General features: G+C 46.1%; 1 protein-coding gene across 4 annotated transcripts in view; it reads left to right on the top strand.

Annotated features, from left to right (window-relative positions):
- Positions 1–127: 127 nt before the first annotated feature.
- LOC132910174 (focal adhesion kinase 1) overlaps positions 128–19,825 on the top strand; it is a 38,081-nt gene continuing 18,383 nt past the window's right edge. For 2 of the 4 annotated variants that reach the window (XM_060965699.1, XM_060965696.1), the window contains exon 1: positions 128–439. The gene's annotated coding sequence lies outside the window, so the exon portion shown is untranslated. Of the gene's footprint in view, positions 440–9,137; positions 9,482–17,995; positions 18,469–19,825 lie in introns of those variants that run through there. The other 2 variants (XM_060965695.1, XM_060965698.1) reach the window with 2 other exon arrangements.

Below are 19,825 nucleotides of genomic sequence, written 5' to 3'. Positions count from 1 at the left end.
TTACGCTTGTAAACGAAAACAGCGGTAGATACTACAGTTTTGAACCAAATATTATATATGAATGCTGGTAGATAGCGCTAGTATTCACAATGAATGTAGGCGCTGCAAGATGGCAGTAATGTACACTGATATTGACAGGTGCCGAGGGAGCATGGCAGCCAGTGTTTACGACAACTGATCACGACCGATCGAATTTCTGCTAACCCGGGTGTTTCGCGTATTGTTTATGAACTCTCCTTTGACACAGTGTCTTCGTTATTCTTGGATCATACACCCAGCGTTTGTTTATTTTTTATTAAAATAATCAAGTGTGAAATTGATTCAGTTAGTGAAACGTGTATTCCAATCTCGAAAGTTTGGGATCAGGTGGTGGATTTGTCGTGGATACAGGAGGGCTTTCGAAGCAGATCACTGCAATATTACGAGATTCGTCGTTATCGTAAGTACAAATAACTGTTCTTTGTTCTATTCTCAAACCAACGATCGAAAGAAACGTGGAAAAATGTGGTTCTAGCTTTTAAATAACGCATAATAAAATTTAATAAGCGAACGACAGAAGAGGCCATCTTTGAGGCCTCCCTGTGTGTTAGTTACGCCGGCGAAAGAGGATCGCGATTACACGAATCGTGTTACATAAAATGCTGCTGTTGGTTCGTTGGATGACACATAGGACGCCTTAGATAATCGTTACGCGACAGGAAGGGCTTCCTTCTTCCTGACATTCTGCTAGATGTTTTCTGCGTAGGTCGCGTATCACAAATCTATCGGGACGAAAATGTTCATCGTAATCTATTCGATACATTTGGGACCGTCCTCAATTTATTTTAAATTCTGACTTTTCGATACTACCGACAAACTTTCACTCGAACGCTTAACGGTTTAACTATATGCAGATATGTTAGGTGTAAATGAAATCGGAGACTGAACATTGGAATAATTTTTTTCGATACAAGGAATTTCATTTCTACCTACGATGTTTGCTCGTGTATTTTGTTTTCTGCTTTCTAAAGAAGGTAAATAATTGTATTCTTCTTATGATAATGGATTGCCAAAGGCAAGGGACAGACGAATATCGTCCCCTCAACTCGTTTACTTTCCATAATAGAAAATTACAAAACAAGGTGGTAAAGTTTAACTCAACGATAAAAGAATAATGATCTAATACAAATATTAAAATAATATATTATAATAGTATTGTACCAGTGAGTAATGTGTTATAACGTATGTACATATACTGGTCTTACTAGATTTCAGATATATATAAAAGCCAAATGTAAGAAAAAAGATTATTATATGAATCTATTACATAGATATTATATAATTTTAAAACATCTGTTACCACTGTTATTGTGAAGCAACACAAATCACGCTTCTACTGAAAGAACTTAAAAACAATCAAAAGATGAACGAAACCATATTATGCAGGCAGTGTTACGAATATGAACTACTAATTTACTCTTATCGTAGAATAAATCAAACGTGGGCAACGTGGCACGTGTAAGTATTTATGAAAAATGAATGGTTAAAACGTGATTGAATCGAACGTGTCGCGACAGATCGTGCACTCGTTCAAAAAGGGGAGTAACATATCACAACTGTAACTTCCATTGCAGTTAATTACATTCGGTTTTATTCTCTCCCTTTTGAACCGTACTCCACTGTATAAAATTATGAGCTCGCAGACAGAAGTTTGGATATGACGTAACTATAAACGGGTCGGTGATCGCGAGCCAGATCTTTCCAGGTGTGTTTACTTCAGCCACCTTTAGTTATCTTATCATTATTCGTGACGTTAATGATGCGACCACTGCTATCATTCCTCCTCGAAACATAGTAACTAGTCTGAGAATTGTTCGTAGAGAATTCCAGCAGTTAGTGAAAGAACAGTCGGCGCACATAATTAAATTTATCGATCGCTCTCGGCAGGCTCGCCGCGGCGGCTCTTCTTGAAAACGTGTTTGCGAATTCGCGACGCTCTCTCGCGCGCCGCGTCGTTTTTTCTCGTCACCTTCTCCTTTTTGCGCGCATCTGTGCTCGACAACCCTGGCAAGAAGAGGCGTATACCGATGCAACTGACATTCCTCGCCTTCCTACCGATGCGAGAACACAGGGAATAAAAAAAAAAGAAGCGTAACACCTATCGATGTGACTGGCGACGAAATTATATAATCGGTACACGATAACCCATTACGGGAGATTAATCTTAACAGCAGCAAGGTCACGATGTACCAACGATATTTCGGTTCGGTTGTCCGGTTTACTATCTCTCCGTTATGCAATTCATGTCCAAGCAAATTCTGATGCATCAACGGTTCACCACGCTAGTGTTGCTGATTCGTCTCAGATTCGTGGACGAAAGAAAAAGAAGGCGCAATGCGGCAGCTTCGTTGGATGTCGGTGAATAAAAAATTGCTCGGTTCTCTCTATTTAAACCCATCTAGGGCCGACTGCCCGCGCGCACCACGGACAAAGAAACACCAATGGAATCGTCCTCGACCAATCGTAGCGGCACCTTGTTTCGTTCCTCCCTATTAAATGAATTTCCTAGCAAGTTGACCTGCAGATTGCTCTCGCGCTCCCAATTGCCGCATACCGTCATCGTCGCCCGGTATATACGTACGTTCTGTGATTCGTTCAAATTTCCCGCGCGAAGATTATTATGGAGAAATCCCTATGATGAGCCCTATATTACGTACGCGTTACGTGTTGCGCTGCAATAAGGATACTACGTACATCGTTGCGCTTTGATATGAGTCGATCATATAACAGCGAACGGAGGAAGAATTCGATCCGTTTCACCGATCGGGAACGCGTAATGTCGCATAATTATGCGCAATTACACGAGCAAACTGAAACGAGCGGAGGCGCTGGCAGCGATAGACATTTTATTAGATAGCTGCATACATACATATGTATTGAAAATTGAGGTATCGATAAATTGGAGAGGGAAACGTTATATGCTGGTTTCGAATTTCGGGGAAGCCGCTGCGCGAGCATACGAAGGAAGACAATCGTGGATTCTCGCGTGCGTTTCTATTAAATTAATTATATAGCAGCTCGGCCGGCTCGAAATGATCTATTGTGTTTTAATGGTCATGTCACACGCTCCAACCTTGAACGCGTAAGTCGAGGGAATCGACCTCGAACCGGATCTCAGATCCTCTTTTTTTTCATTTTTTTTTCCTTTCAGGAAGGGTAATATGGAATTAAATAGGGGTAGTGGGGTCTCGCTTGTCACGCTGTAAGTCCTATTCTGTGCCTATAAATGAACCGAAATGCACCGTCTGCGAGCATTCAACCGGTACACAAGGCAGATAAATTTCTCTTCGAGTGGCGCATTGTGTCGCAATAAAAATTCTTTTGACAGTTGTTTAAAGAAAGACAAAAATAATAGAAAGCGTGTTTTATCGAGCGCAATTTTCATCGTGGCCTGATGTCTTCCTCCTGTTGTCGGTTTGTCGACTAACCATAAAAAATATTTCGTAGAACGTTGCGCGTTCAGCAAATTTTTCTTGCGCGATAGTCCATCGATCCTTCCTCTTATATGTTTTCGGCTGATTGTCGAAGTTAATGGCGCATGCTCTGCGAAACTTACAGCAGACGTAATCGAAACTACGTGTTTCCCTTGTTTCGCGCTTCCTACCACCGCGCTTTCCGCTCAGATCAAACCAAACTTGCTTCTGCATCGGGTAACCTTAACTATCTATCCTTCGACTGACGTCAAATATTAAATTTCGAGTCTGCAGAATTCTCGTACTTACGCTTGGGCTTAACCTCAAAACTCCATTTCGTTGTCTTGCGTCCGATTTCAAATGAAACCCGATTTCTCGATCGATTTCGTCACCCTCGGATAGAAACGACATATTCCGTGTTATCGTAGTACTACTAGGTAGTTGATATTCCGGGAGATTTTTCTTATCGACGACAGCATTACGGAGGAGTCGTCGTACAAACTGGAAACACGGGACTACGCCTACGTACATAGATCGCTTGAAGTGGTTCTCATTCACTTCCGGTCACGCGATTCTATCCTTAATTAATCGACGTTGCGATCATCGAGAATGATGAACGCTCGAATACAAGGTGGTCTGGTCGATTTTCCTTCGGTTCGAGCCACCGCGCCGCGTCGCATCGACTTTTTCTTCCCTCTGTTTCGTTCCTGATTTCAGCCAGACGATAAGAGCTCGTTCACGAATGTGCCGTTATCTTAACGTCGCGCAGGAGCGCACGGGATGCTTTATTTTCATGGGCGAAACCGGAAGCTTCGGGGTGCACGGCTACCATTGTCATGGGCCACTGTTTATCCTTCGCGATACGTCCTTATCTTATCCGCTAGTCCTTTACCTTTGCTGTCGAGACAGATAAGGTTGTTGTCCGTCTTAAATTCTCTCATTTTTTCTACTGTTTTAATACGATAAATCTTCGCTGTTAATTACGATCTTTTGCTAGCTGTAATCGTTCCATTTATAATACTGGTTATATTGCAACGTTTACAACTACAGTAACTAGCGTGATACATTGCGAAGCGAATTTATTTTACCGTTTATCAGCGTTTATCGAAGTAAATGCTAATCTTTTATATATTTCAAACATGGGTGTCGCGCGAGTATAAGGAATAGGAGATTAAACGAGTACATTTGTTAACAAGTCGTAAGAGTCATAGCTTAGTGTGGTTACTAGAATAAAGATGATCAGAAACACACGAACGACAACCGCGAAACGCACGAGCTTCCGGTGGAAATAATTTGCTGCGCAGTAGTCGACGGTGTCTTAACCGGATTACCAAGATGATATCAGTAATTTTACCACGGTAATTAACGCTGCTTTCCGATAGAAGTACAAGGATTCGCGCCGCGTTTCTCTTTTCCGGTAGAATCCATGAGATAGAAGAGCAATTAATTACCGATCTCGTTAATCAACGTACTCTTAATCTTCACGATCTACCTACTGATATACTAATCGACTGTAATGTAGCTACCGACCGATCCTGCTATCGCTGTGACGATTATCTTCTTTTTTTTTCTTCTTTCTTTTTCCCTAATTTCCTGTCTATTCGATGAGTTCTTTACTACTAGAGTAACTAAGTTTCGTCAAGAAAATTCGTTCCTTTCTTCTACTTTTTTCTTATATCGAATGGCGCGATATTTTCTTTTATCGATACACAAAATACTTCGCCCTTGTATTTTCTCGAATCGGCACCTCGACACTGACACTACTTTTATACCTTTAGAACTTTGGCTCCAATTCTTCTGTGAAAAGACGGAAAAACGAAAACGAGGAGGGTTCTACGACTATTCAGACGTTCGATTTATTTACCATCTCGCAGTCTTCTCCACCGAAGAGTTGCTTACTTCCTACTTCTTTGATTGGTCTCCTTTATCTCACACCTTCGTGATCGCGTTTATCCGATTTTTCCTCGTTGCTAGATTCTCTTTGTTACGTGCTGCGAAGCTTCTCAAATAATTATGACGAATAGCTACCGGCAACTACTCTCTGTGTCAAGAAATTACGAAAAAACGTACGATTGAATTTGTTCGGCATAAAATCGGCAACGAGAGCCGGCATTTTCGAAAGTTTGCCTATCGAAGCAGTTTAAACGAGCATTAGAGAACCGTGATTCGTTTTGGCCATCCAGCGTGATTCAGTTACCAGGCAATTACTGTACTATCGTTAGTAAAATTTTCCTTGGTGCGAGCGGTGCAAAGCAGCCAGACAGACGTTTGCACGGTGCTTTTCTTCTTCGCTGTTCGTATACACAGGCCCGTGTGCCTACGTGCAGCCTATTAGCCATTGTAAGCAGCCACACGAGGAACGACGAACTCGCTTGACCTTATCCACGGAGTTCAACGTTTTCCATATTATCAGGAACATCCTTTTCAGAATGTCTAGGCCGCAAATTGGCGTAAAGTACTGGCCGCGTGAAACGTTGCCTCCGTTTCGTCTTCTCGTTTCTCTTTTCTTCTGTTCGTGGCGTTGTTGTCACCGTTGCACGCGTTTATCGTGGGAGGTAGTTTATACACGGTGACTCAACCATTGAGCAGCGTCACTATTGTGCGATCCACGAAAGAAAAACCGACGCTGATACGCCCATTGTTCGGAATTAAGAATTCTCGGCCGGCTAATAGCCGATTGCTATAGCGATAAACGGGCACTCTGGTTGCGTCCTATTCGTCCACGGACACGCGAGATCACGGTTTGAGGTTGAACTTTAATGAATTTCAATTGATTCGTCTTCTCTCGTTTAGGAGAGCACACCGTCGTGGCTGCGTTAAGCACCGCGACGTGGATAGAGTTTATGATATGGACGTGACTTCAACGCTATTTTTTTTCTCACATCTATCATTTCTATGCAGTTTTAGTCCGGTATTTACGATACCTCGCGTTTATGACCGGGATAAGTCAAGATTCCAATCACAAACTTCGGAGATATTCAGTTTCCTGTTTTTTACTGGTAACTGCCGTGGACTGATGCGAATATCCAATATATATGTATAACTGCTCGTAAAGATATTTGGATATCAGCCATAGAAGACTTTTATATGTGTACTGCATGTGACACACAAAACATTTCGGATCTCGTTATGACGATAATGAAATTTCAAAATGTTTCGTAAAAGTTTTTACGAAATGTCGAAATATTTGCATGGATTACTGTATATTATTCTAAAAATCAAATCGTGAAATATTTGTAGCCTTTCTTAAAAAATTGTATCTTGCAGTTTTCATCAACCAATGAAGAATATCGAAATGCTTTACACCTTCATCGACTAACGATATTGTTGATTACTAGTCCTTTGATCGTCTCCGTTACTTGCCAGAGGTTTTTGCGATCGGAAACTGGTGCGAGCTAGTGTAGAAGGGAATGCATAAATATTAATCACCCGCTCCCACGGGAGAAAATGGAGCGTTAACGAGGCTGTTTGCCGACAGACGACAGACATTTCCATTGCTGATCGTTCGGACAGCGAGGCAAGACCTGCACGTTGTCGTAAGTTTCGCAGCTGTGTCGACACGCGGTTCAAACACAGCCGAGTTTCCATGCGATACGCAACAGCAGGGGAGAAATGGCAGCAGAAGAAGAAAAGCGATGCACGCGGTATCATGCTGCGTTTCTTTCCTTGCCCTTTGTTTCTTCGTCATTGGTAGACGCACGAGTGTGGTCCCATCCTCGACCAATTGACTCCGTGCAAACACTTCTTTTTTCTTCCCGTTTTATATGCCACTTTTCTATTGTCTTCTCCATTGCTCTAATTTTCAAAGCAGCAAAGATACCCGACTCGTTTCACCGTGTACAAATTGCACAAGTCTAGCTCCGTCTATTTTTTCGTTCAATTCAGTGAAAGCTCTTTCTCGAATGTTCATTTGATCTTAAAAGCTCTATCTGCGTGGGAAGTATGCAAAAATATTTTTCGATGGAAAAAATAACGTGTCACGTTTTTTCCACAGTTGTCTCCTCTCACGTGATAGTTTGCCTGTATTTTGGGTCACTTTTTTCGTTACCGCGCGCGGTCCACTTACAAAGTGTGCTTTCGCAGACACGCGATATACCATTTTTATTTCACAAATTTTGTAAATTTTGTTTTCGCGTGTAATATTTTCCTCGAATTACTTAGCTTCGTTTTCAATAGCTCGCACTCACCAACGATTTCTAACTATCGTTATCTAGCTCGTTTTGTGCTCCTTTGCCGTATTAGAAAGGGTATTCCATCGTTCGAATCGATTTGTTCGCGCCGAAGATTATCTGGTATGTGAACTAGACGATGCGGGTATATTGAGATCTCGAAATTTAAGGGACCGTAAAAAGTACGAACGATCCAAGCCTCACGTCTGTCTTTTCTCGCCCTGAAGCTTTGTTCGTAAAGAGAAGTCGTGGAATTCCTAGGTGAATTTAATATCCAGCGAACCGAAGAGCAGACATGACTGCTTGACGTTAGCTAGCCGCTCGTAAAGGAGCCCCCTTCGAGTTTCGCATGACAATGGCCGTGTCATTCGAACCAACCAACCGAACCTGGACCCTTCCCCTATTTACATCTAGCTATCGCAGTTTGCGTGTTTTTGAGTTGGAACTTTGAAAAAGAACGCGTTAAAAAATACGTTACTTTACAAGCTATGGCCGGCAGGATGGCGATTCCATCAGGGATAATCCTGCTGCTTGTGAATGAAATTCATCCGTGAATTTCAATTTCGTGTGGGCTCTCCAGTTTGGGCAAACATCAAATATTTACGAATCCCATACTTATGATCCGCAGCCTGATCGATATTAATCTACTTGCAACGGAACGGGAGAAGGTTGCCGCGACGAAAAAGCCGATGAGTTTACTAGCCGTTCGAAACGACACTTCCTGGCGCCACGACTCTTTGATTTTATCTCGCTTCTCAATTTCCATTATCCAAATGATATCATCGAAAATCAGTGGAAATGACGATTAAATTCGTAATACGAGTATATTTCAACGACCCGAGTCAGCTTCCTACGATTTCTCGATCTCAAATAATACAGCGCTACAACGGTTCGTTATTACTCATCGAAAGTATCGAGGCATGTTTGAAGCAGGCTGCTCCACGTGCTCGACGTGCATCGGCGAGGTTGTCGCGCGGCAACACCTGTCGGAAGGTGTCGTCGCGTATCGCCCCGACCATGCCATGCAGCTACCCCCGCGATATTCAAGGCCCGAGCGGCGTTCACGCACACTTTCTTCGTTTCATGGATGAGCAAATAATCAAGCGGCCGTAAGGTAAAAAGGTGAACGCGCGGAGATTCCCGTATGCTCGCACGCTCGTCGCATGTACGAAGGAAGGAGAACGATCGCGGCGGCGAGGATCGGTAATGAAGAAAGAAAGAGAGAGAGGCACGAAGTGCGTGAACGAGAGAGCAACGAAAGCGTAGCCGGCGAAGAAGGAACGAATCGGGAGAGTAAGAAGAGTGGAGAAACGGTGAGTGCGACGAGGACGAAGGGTCCGTTGCGCACCAGTGCAAGGGAACGGTAGAGTTAACTGGTGCGAGGGAGCAGCGGCCTGAGAAAGAGAGAGAGAGGAAGAGAGGAACAGAGAGGAAGGAGCAACCAGATGGAGAGGGATAGAGAGCGAAGTGCGTGTGTGAGAGACACGGTAGCTTCTCATAGAGAAGAGACAGTCGCTGGTTCGCTGCAAGGCTGCTTACATCGAAGAGGCGAAAGAAACGAGGCCCACACCCTCCGTCTTTCGTCTTCCGTCGCGTTCCGTCTCGCGTTTTTTTCCTCTCGACGTCGCTGTTCGATCTTCCGCTTCGCGCCATTCAACGAAACGTCATCGAGTTATCAGTCGACCGATTGCCAGTGATAGACGTCGATTGGCTACCGCGATCTCGCGTCGGAACGTGTCACCGATTACGCGAAACGTTTCGCGGGGGTAACTTTGATAACAGAGTGGTCACTAGTGTCTCCGGTTTAACCAATGAGATTGCTAGCATCGATCGCGCGCGAATCAATCGGGATCATCCAAGGTAAACGATACGAGTGATCATGCCTGATAGAAGCGTTTTAATTAGAGGTTTCGTCTCGGTCGTGGGCGATCGAGGGTTTTGGTGGAGATGTGCAGCGGAATTTTCAACGGTGTCGAAAGAGCCGATAAAGTATCGAGCGAAGTGCAATTAAAAGATAGACCGAAATAATTGGAGCGAAATGCATCGAAATGGTCTTGATTGAGGAACGCGCCTAACTAGCGTGGCGGGAAGAAACCGTTGAAAATTAATAGTGTTATGGTTAGCAACGTACGCGTAGTCCACCAACTTGGTCGGAGCCAGAGGTTCGTGATTGGTGCAACCGGCTTCCATGACTCGTTCCGAAAATAATCGTCGTATTTTTACCGTCTCTTTATGCCCACTTCGGGGCCGCTAGAAGCCGCATAAAGTGGCGTTAATTCCGTGTGAAGTAATACGGACGTTGTCACGCTTTCGTCATTGTAACAAGAAGCGATAATTTCTTCTTTGGTATATAAAACTCGTCATCGGTGTCATGCTTCTAGCAATGCTTACTTACGTATTTTACGTAAAGTTAGAGAATATTTTTATTTACCTCGACAAACGTCGGAGGTTCGATTGCCGTGCCATTATCTCGGCAAAGGGGTGGCAGTTTTCCACGATGTCCGTGGCCTACTCGTGACTCTCGCGCAGTCTGTCGTCTGATTTTCGATAAACGGCGCTTCCTCGTAGTCTTATCGGAGCTTTCTGTCACGGCAAACTTTCGCTAGTGCGGCATCCAACTGTTTGCTCGCATTTCACCTGAACACAATACGCGACTCATCGACGTACGTTATACGTATACACGTTGGTCAACTGAAAACCTCTTCACGACACACAAGCTTGTCCTCGATGTCGTCATCGTTGTTCGCCATTCTCCGTCGGCTTTTCACGCGACGAAACAATCGAGAAAACATAAGTTCGAAGACCTCGATCGCGTACCATTGGTTCTTCCATGGATTTACACCTACGATTTCTTCGACGATTTTGATTTCTCAGTTTCAACCGACATTCATAGACTGTACGTAAGCGTCTAACGGGAATGCTGGGCACGGTCGGATGACGAGATCAGTCGATCGATTCGACTTCGACCGAACGAAACGGTTGCCAGCCCAGCGTTTGACGTTCGTTTCATTCGCCGCTTCGTTTCCTCCCAACTGTCATGTGGATTGAACGAAACAGAAAGAAGAAATAGGACACGGGCGACGAAAACGTCGCAAAATTCTAGAATCTTTCTAGCGCGTACAATTCTTTCATATCGACTTTTAGATCGATGCCACTATGCCTTTGCTCATCCGTCTCTCGGAAGAATGATTCACAGAACGCGTCAGGTAAAATGCCACGCAATCCGAATGGAGAAAGTTTCCACTCCACGTCGATAAACACACCGACTGTAACGCGATCAACGATTTCGTGTATTTTTGTTTTTTAAAATCGAGTCAATGTCTCCTTCGAATCTAATTGCATCACTGTACCGATTATTGACATTTCCCCGATGACTAAAGTCCCGACTATGGTCGGACAAGGAACAAGGTTCGAGATATCCGACTCGTCACCTCGCTCGTCTATCGAATCCGAAACAATATCAAACTATCACCCCTCGTTCCATTCTGCTTCCACGCCCTGTTACTTTCCATCACCCGTCTTAACTTCGAATCATCCGCGTTCGTTTTACGACTCGTTCATGCTCGTTTAAAACGATACTTTATAACGTACATTTGATTCGTATCATCATTTGCAATTTTGTTCGCACCAGGAAGCGCAAACCGGCCAAGAATTTGGCGAACGAGTCGTTTTTCATTGACGAGCGTGGCCGATCCGCTGATCGCTAGTGCAGGTAAATGAATCCACACTCTCACGATTCGCGTCCGCCCCTTTAGCCTGTCCATCGACCCTAACTAGCTATTTATATACACGAGCGTCTTGTTTCTGTGCTCGTTGCTTCTGCGTATCTATGTCGACGAGATACACGCGGTGTACGCGCGTGTTCACGCGCCGACGAGTTCGCTCGCCAGCTCGCTCGTCTCTGCTCGCTCGCGACCGTGCGCGACCAGTTATAAGCGGCAAGGGTATCGATACGTGCTCGTGCTGGAATACAAATACGCGAATCGTATACGAACGCGCGATCTTTGTTTTATTGCACCGTGCGCCAGTGCCAAGATCGAGATTTATACTCCGACTGCGCGTGTTCCTACGTCATTGAAGTTTATTAGAGCTTTGGTTCCAGCTAGAACGAAACTTGTTCTTTTTTCATCGGTAAATATAAACTGCGTAATTTCAGACTCGTTAAAAGTTAGACCGCCTCGTTTTAAAAGAGATTCGCAATTCTTTCGAACGAAACGTGATAACTAGAACGAGGCCCACCCGCCTATGTACTTACGTCTAATTTGCAATTATCGTGTGACCGATACGAGGCTGCCGCACGTATTTTCAAGACGAATCAGTCTCCCGTCTTTCCAAAAAGGGCGAGTCGTTTTAATGCCGAGCGCGCATAACGTGCGATTGTTTTCTTCCAAAGAAGTCGCGCCTTAGGTTGCGTTTCACAGGATCCCTTCGAAAGGCAGACGAAGAACCGTGCGGTTTCCTGTGACGCGTCGCGATGGTAATGCTTAGGGCCGGCCACGCCTCTCTTCTATGCTCGCGTTTTGCTATTCCCTTTCCCGAGGTTCTAAATCCGTAGCAAAAAGGAGCAACCGTGAACGGTCGAATAACGGCAACGTTTCGAGCGGACTTGCCACGATGAGCGTGGAATCGCTGGCGATTAACGAGCCGAAAAAAAAATTCCGCGGAAACTCTTTGTTTCCCGTGGTAGAGGTAGCGTGTCCGACTCGACGATTCCGCTCGAGTTCGCAGCCACGAAGAGGGGTAGACTCGGCTAAATCTGTAGCAAAAGCGAACATGCTTCAGCTTGGTTTTCAGAGAAGTCCTTGTGATTCGACCAAGATCGTTTAGACTCGCGATGACTGTTTCCATAGAAGACGATAGCGATATTACGCATATCCCTATTCTCTGTTTCCGTATTTGTTACGTGTCTATTTTCGTTTCTGTCTTTTTCTCTTTTTTTATCGCAACCCTTTTCTTGCCACGTGTCGCTGAGTATCGCTTACGGGACACGCTTACGAAGAAAGAACAATCGTCCGATGTTCCATCCGTTGAATCACCTGTCAATAACCGTCGAAAAAGGAAAAGGAGTAAGCACACGACGCGTACCGCCATGTTGGACCACCGTCGTCACTCGCCGAATATGCTCAGCGCATAATTATGAGGGCGCAGCTGCGAGGTGGCACGTATACATTTTTCAAAACCACCGCTATATACCTCCGACACGCGAGTCTGTCTGTATTCCTCGCATATATTCACTTGGACGCGTCCGTGTCCGTCACACCGAAGACCGGAAGTGCCGCGATAGGCCATACACGGCATCGTTTATGGCCACTGAGTATCAGCCTCCGATCAGACGTATTCGTAATGGTCGTTCGACTTTTTCGCATTCCTAATCATTTTGCCATCGCTAAAACAAACAAAAATTGATAATACAATTTTCCGAGGAAAAGAACATCCGGTTCTGAAGATATTTGTATCGAAAAACCTGTTCGCATCCTGTTCACTCTAAAGGAAAAAAATTATCTCGGAACCTTGAACGGTACAAGAGGTAATTAGGTGCTCCGCTTCCGACGGATGATCCTGTCTCGCGGTAATCCTCTTACCTTCACCCGCTTGACGCTCGATCCGTTAATCGTAGGCCGACGTAACGCGTTGCGATTGAAAGCCACATAAAGGTGGATTTACATTATCCTCTCCGACACGGCACGGTTACGGCACGGTTCTGTTCCAATAAACATTTTTGCCAAAAATAAGATAGGGCTGTTCGTATAAGCGTGGACATAGCGCTAACGCACCAGCACGACAGAATATTGAAACATGGGTTTTAAACGAGACCGTTCACGCTATCCGTCACCGTACGGTACGTAACGTTGCCGTTGCGTGGCGATCCGCGCCGTATAGTAAGCATAAATCCACCTTAATTCGGTAGTCCACGTCGCTCAATCGAGTGGAACGGCGGAAAGGATAGGATAGGACTTGTGGAAACCGCGTGTGAAAGTAGCGATGCGTGGAGCCGGTGTTGCTTGTTTCCCAACGGGACGAAACGCATCCGAACGCTCGATGGCCATTGTTCGCCTATCGTGCGCGCGCCTAGTTCGATGAACTTGGAGATACTTTTGTCCGTGGATCGTAACGCGCCGCGAATCTATCGGCGTTTTATTTACGCTTCGGTTCGTTTTGTTCTGTGAAGCGGAGGCGGGAACAACGGACCGCTTCTGCTCTTACGCGATACACGAGCCGCATCTATCATCTGTGCTATCGAGCCGTGCGAAAAAGGAGAGAGCCTCGTCGATATGAATTAACTCGTTGATTCACGAGAACGCGAGCAATTTCATAATTTTCAGCGTTTCCCTTCTCGTAAATTGTCGCTACTGCGTACCGTATCTATCGGCAACGGGAAAATTCATAGTCGCTACCTCCTCTAAAACTCGAACATATCGAGCAGAAACGAGGCAACTAATGAACCGTGAGCTCGATTCGAACACACGTCCATGGAAATGCGTTGGCCAATTAGCGATTTATAGTGAGAACCGCGTGAATTTTCCCAAGACCCGCGATACCCTCGTTGCGTAGATTCGAATCGCACAATCTTTGCGGTGCTTCTCATGTCCATTAAAAAAAAAAAAAATCAGTTCCGCGATAATTACGACGAAGCTTCGTTCTACGAAAAGAATTGGAGCCACGATTATCATGTTTTTATAATCGTAACTTACGTCAAACGATAGACGATATCGCGGCGGATAGACCCGGTCGCGTGCAATGTCAGTCGGGACCGAAATATTCCGCGTAGCCCACGACCACGCAACTGTAATCTGTTTGCCCGATGCGTAATAATAAAACGAACGAGCCGACAGGAAAGACAGGAACGATAAGTAGATGATAAGGGATGGCAGGGCGAGGAATCGTTACTCGTTGTCGGTCGCGAACCGGATGGCGCGTATATGCGCGACACATCGTGTGTGCCTCCTGCCGCCATATCGGTGCACGGCGCGGCGGTTCGAAGTTCAAGGCCGTGTCGTGCATCCAGCCATGTAATTACCGCTGAAACTCTCTCGTGAAAAAATGCGCTTCCGAAGAAACGGGGCTCGACGGCATCAAGGAACATGCAATGCCTAAAATCATGAAACCTTATCATGGCGACACGGCGTTTCGAAGAAACTTCTCACGCGAAAGTCGTTTCTCCGCGTTGCCTTGCGGAATACTTTAATCTCTTGTCAGTGCTCGCGGCAGTTGTCAGCGACGATGCCTCTGGACTAGCTACGGATCGATAATTCAACGTTCTCACGAGGCCAATCCAAAAAGAAGAAAATGAATGGAATGGACTGGACGGCCAAGAGAGGGGTTGAAGAGGGATGGGAGAGGGATGCATGAAAAACAGTATGCTCTCTCGTCGCATACTAATTTGCATCGGAGATACATATACATACACAGCGCGGCGGGAGAATCTCCCTTTTTCGACAGGGCAGCCGCGTATCAACAAGGGTATCTAACGATGAACAAGGGGCGAGACTCGTCCAGGCTCGGGCGATAATGCTCTCAAACGTGTCGTCCTCGAGCTTCCGCTTCACCCGTTTCGGACAAAATTAAATATTTTATCTTGCCGACGAAACCGTGCCTCTCTCTCTTTCTCGATGAATTTTCGAGAGAAGGTTCCCCATTAAACCACGGAGCCAACTAGAGAATTTTCCCATTTTCATCGAGAAGGAAAAAGGCGGAGGGAAATTCTCGAAGAGGAATAATGGAAGAGAGAGAAAAGGGGGAATCGATCGCGGTACGGCCGACGTCATTTTTCTCCGTGGTATTATTCCGAATCGAAGTTGTCGTACAGGATGCAAGCGCGTCAAGATTACGTACGTGCCAGGAATTCTGGGATATTGACGGTATCGAAACCTACGAATTCTTCCTGTCGTCTCTGTTGTTCGTCTATTCGCCGCCGGCTTTATACAGGAGAGACTTTAATTTCCCGGGAATCGACCGGGCATACTATCGTCGTCGTTCCAAACAAGAGAAAAACCATCGATAGCTTTCCCTGCTGCGAGTTTATCGCGTCCTAGAACGCATCTCCAACACGCAATTTCTGTTCTCGTTTCTCGGCCGATTACTCCAAATACTTCCTATCTCGCGTCTATCTTAGGCCGTGAGCGTCTGTGTTCGATGATAACACGCCAATCGACAGATAAATCGAATTAGGCTCATAGGAGAACAGGGTATACGTACCTATTGGTACCGTGGCTTCTCCATTTCCTCTTAATTGTCTTGTTGAAACTCGCCGATATCGAGGCTCTGACACAGGCCGTTATTTCGACGGAATATTACGTCGACGATGAAGAACCGAATCGTTCCTAATTTCCAGAGTTACCGAAGAACCGAGGTTGGCAAAAGTTTCGCCGTTGTAACTTTTGAAACAAAAAGTCAATCCAGCCGAAGCTTGGGATCCGTTTCCCAACCCGTCGTCGAAAGTAACAATTATCGGAGCTCGCAAGCTCTTTTGGTTATTTAAAACGACTAGCGGAAGAGGATGGCGTAATTGCTTCGCTATCGTGGCTCGCAAAAGGCGGACGACAGTATTTGCGAAACAGAGTCGCGAAAGTCGACTTGATTTCGTCCATAACTTCGTTGTCTACCTTCCCCTGTATGCCGTATTAATCTCGTGTGACGGGAAAATCCCGTCGCAAAGATAATTAAATTGTCTACGAAAAGGATTAATTAAACCTTGACATTTCGTCTGTCCACGCGATAATCTTATACCCCATCGGATCGTTAAATCCTGCCCAGGCAGTCCTGACGACGTAACTCGCGTTACTACAAACGTATCGATCCGACTGGATGTCGTAACAGGTTGAGAGCAGCACGTGGTCGAATATAATATCGTTGAAAGACACAACCTGCTACAGCGTTGCTGTTGCGAATATTCTTCCGATATTGGTGGTCGCATCACCGGCGTTTCTAACGATATTCAATCAGATCAATATGTACGAATCGTGGTTTCAGTCACTCGAATGTCCCGATATACAGGCACACAACGTGCCGGCCAGACACACAGGTACGCGCAAATTTTCAAGAGGTTGCGGATAGGTCTCTGACCTAGGCGAGCTGCAACGCGCACACTTGGGTCGCAGTGAATATTCCATTCGTAGTCACAGGAAGTAGCGTGAGAGTTATATATGCGCGTAGGCTCGAACGGGGTTGCGGCTATTCCGGCTAGCGGCTCTCGAGGGTTGTTCGGCTATCAGGGACGTACCTCTCCGACCACTCGATGCATCGTAGTTTCGCATTATCGTGCGACCCGTCTCTCGTGAAAATAACCACGTGAATTAACTCGTCGCTGTGCGCGAAACGAACGGCTCTGACGGTAAATTGTTTTCTCAGTCCGTTTGTACACGTACGTATATAGCTGTAGCGTACAGCTTGGACAGGCTTAATATTTTCCAGGTTTAAAGGATTATTTCGGAAATAGAACGAATGCGTTTACAAACGCGCTCAGACAGTCTGAGAAAGCTCTTGTTTTCGAGCTTGCGAAATGTTAGGCTAGTCTGACGATAACACTCGACAACGTAGGTTTCAAGGACGCGCGAACATTGTATGAGAGTAATCGAGTTAATTTCGTCGATTATGCTTCTCCGTAGGGTCGACCGATGTTGCGGTTATTCCAGTGCTCGACTCTCCAGGGGGTGCCGAGCTTGTCTTTTGCTCAGGGACGCATCCTTACGCGAAACCCCGAGTTTCCACAGCGTATCGAAGCGCAGCTATTACGGATTTCACCGCCGAAATTAATTTGAACGGTTCGATAACAAGTGTGAAACTAATTTTGCAAATGGCACGGGATCCTTGCTCGTTCAGATACGAACGAACTTGCGGCTACCGCATTGGCAAACGTTCGAAACGCTGGCAGACGTTGCCGGATGCTTTGCCAGCGAGTTCGCGGCTACCTCTATCCAACGCATCGCGCGAAATCCTGCCGCTCGAAAATGCCAAGGAGAGAGCACTCGCAATCTTCGAACTAGTCCATTTCCAGCCCTTTCCAATTTTCCAAACCTTTTGATACCTACCCCTGGAAGCTGTCGCAATCCTGAAAAATGCGAACAACCGTCTTTCGTTTCGATGCAAATAGTTGCGTGTACCATGACAAACGGTCTACGGGTAATAGAAAGAATGAGAGAGAACAGCAATATGGAGGACAGAGGAGAGGAGAACTCGCAGGATCGGACGCAAACGTTCGCCCCTGAGCCGTGTGTGTCGGGGGTTGCGAGCCGTGTCAGGATCGAGGGTAGCCGGCCGACGAACCAAGGGAGGCCGATAGATAGGGATGAAGGGAGAAAGGCTCGGTGGGTGAGCCGTACCGGGGGAAGGACGCCGGGCGTCGCGGCGCAGGCTGCCGCACCCAGCAAAGCGCTTGCTCCCCTTGAACCGGCAAAACGTATACCTGACGCAACCGAGGAGACGACGAGCGCGCGTCGTTCTCGCGACACGCTGTTGCTAGGCGCTCGTTTTCGAGCAACGATTCCGCTCCGGGAATTCACCCCGCTGTCCACCGAAGCCGTCCATCCGCCTGCGTTTCGCGGATTCCCAACACCGAGCCAAGGTCACGACACGTTCGCGTATCGCGTTCCACGAAACTTGCCAATCTGAAACCCGGTGCTATCCGCGCTACTTGCCCTTCGCGTCCTGCGCGTCCTGCGCGTCCTTTGGAAGCGTGCTACGAGCCGGTGTTCCCTCTTTGCGTCCTGTGTTCGCTTGCGCGGCTTCTACGTCTTCCTGTGAAGTTCTCCACTTTTATACGTGACATCGATATGTGAATTCAAGTGAAGTTTCGAAGAGCGATAAGGGAAGACGAGGTGGTTCGAGGGATGAGATAGAAACCGACGAAGGTAACCAAAAACTGGCTGGAAAGGAAAGTTGTACGAAGTGTGCGGAACTCGGGTTTGTCATGTCAGGAGTTGGAAGGAATCGCGATACATATATCGGCACGTATGCGACAGGAAGTAGCCGAAGGTGAAGTACGAACCAGTGGGTGGGTGACGAAGAGAGGAGGAAGATTTCGAAGCGCCGTGTCAAGGTTGCACGACCTTGATTCGGTCAGCGACACGAGCTTGGCTACGTTTCGCAAAATCGAGCGCACGCTGGATTCGTGCGCGGAGCACGCGTGTACCGTCACTAGCTTCTTCGAATTTTCACAGAAGTGTCCTCGTTCTTTCGATTCGACGATGCTTTTTCTCAACTCGAATTTCTTTCTCCGCGCATAAACCGCCAGTATATTAATCGCTTATTCTAAGTATCGAAGCATCAAATTTTATAGCATCGTTAAGAGGTAACTATAGGGACTAAGTCTTGAAGTTCCTCGAAGGTTCTCTGTGTTGTGAATCGTATAATTTTAGAAACGGTTTTATTTCTCCAGTCCAGGAGAACGTCTAGTTAACCGAATCCACGCGAAAGTAACTATATTGTCCTAGGGACGCTTTTCTTCTGCGATACTTTTTTAAGCCGGAAAATGCTCTGGAGAATATTTATGAACTACTACGAAGCCGTTCCTGATAAAACACGTTTCGTTCCCCCAGACCATTTGGTTTCCCTACGTTCAAACGTGGATTAATCGAATAGTCGTTCGATCCTGCGGGACCCCTCTGAATTTCATTAACACGACCACTCTCTTATCTCTAAATACGCATATGCATCGAAGCGAAAGAAAGCCGATTTTCGCCGACGTAGACGGAGCATTTAGCATCGTGAAAATGTTCGCGAAGCTTGCAGGCTAATTACCGTACCAACGGGAATAACACTGCGGTAGTCGGCCCTGCAGAGGCTGCAGACAGACGTGGGTGGTGTCCATCTTGAAATAGATTGCATGCCTTACCGGCAGTCGTGCGAGCTTTTTCACGAATTAAATCTCTCTCATCCATTCGCCATAAACTACATTCCAACATAGATATTCGTTTCTCGAAAGTACTCGAGTCAAACTCGTTGCAAGAGAATCCCTCTGCTGCCAGGGTATTTTTCGAATGCGATGAAAATTTAAATTTGCTCGAGGAAATACTGTTCCCGCAGTTTCGTTGAACGACCAGTCGATATCTCGACTGAATAGTTTCATGTTTATGTCCAGTTCTGGCGGAATTTACGTGACGGGACTGGAAGGTCTGTGGCCAGGATTAGGCGGTGCCCCTGCCTTTGGGATAGGTTAGGTTCATCCTCATAGACGCACGCGAGATCTCTATCGGTTTTGGAAGTTGC

This window comes from Bombus pascuorum, chromosome 8 (assembly GCF_905332965.1).
Source record: "Bombus pascuorum chromosome 8, iyBomPasc1.1, whole genome shotgun sequence".
In the NCBI taxonomy this organism is placed as follows: Eukaryota; Metazoa; Arthropoda; class Insecta; order Hymenoptera; family Apidae; genus Bombus; species Bombus pascuorum.
This window is presented reverse-complemented; position numbering and strand designations above follow the sequence as displayed.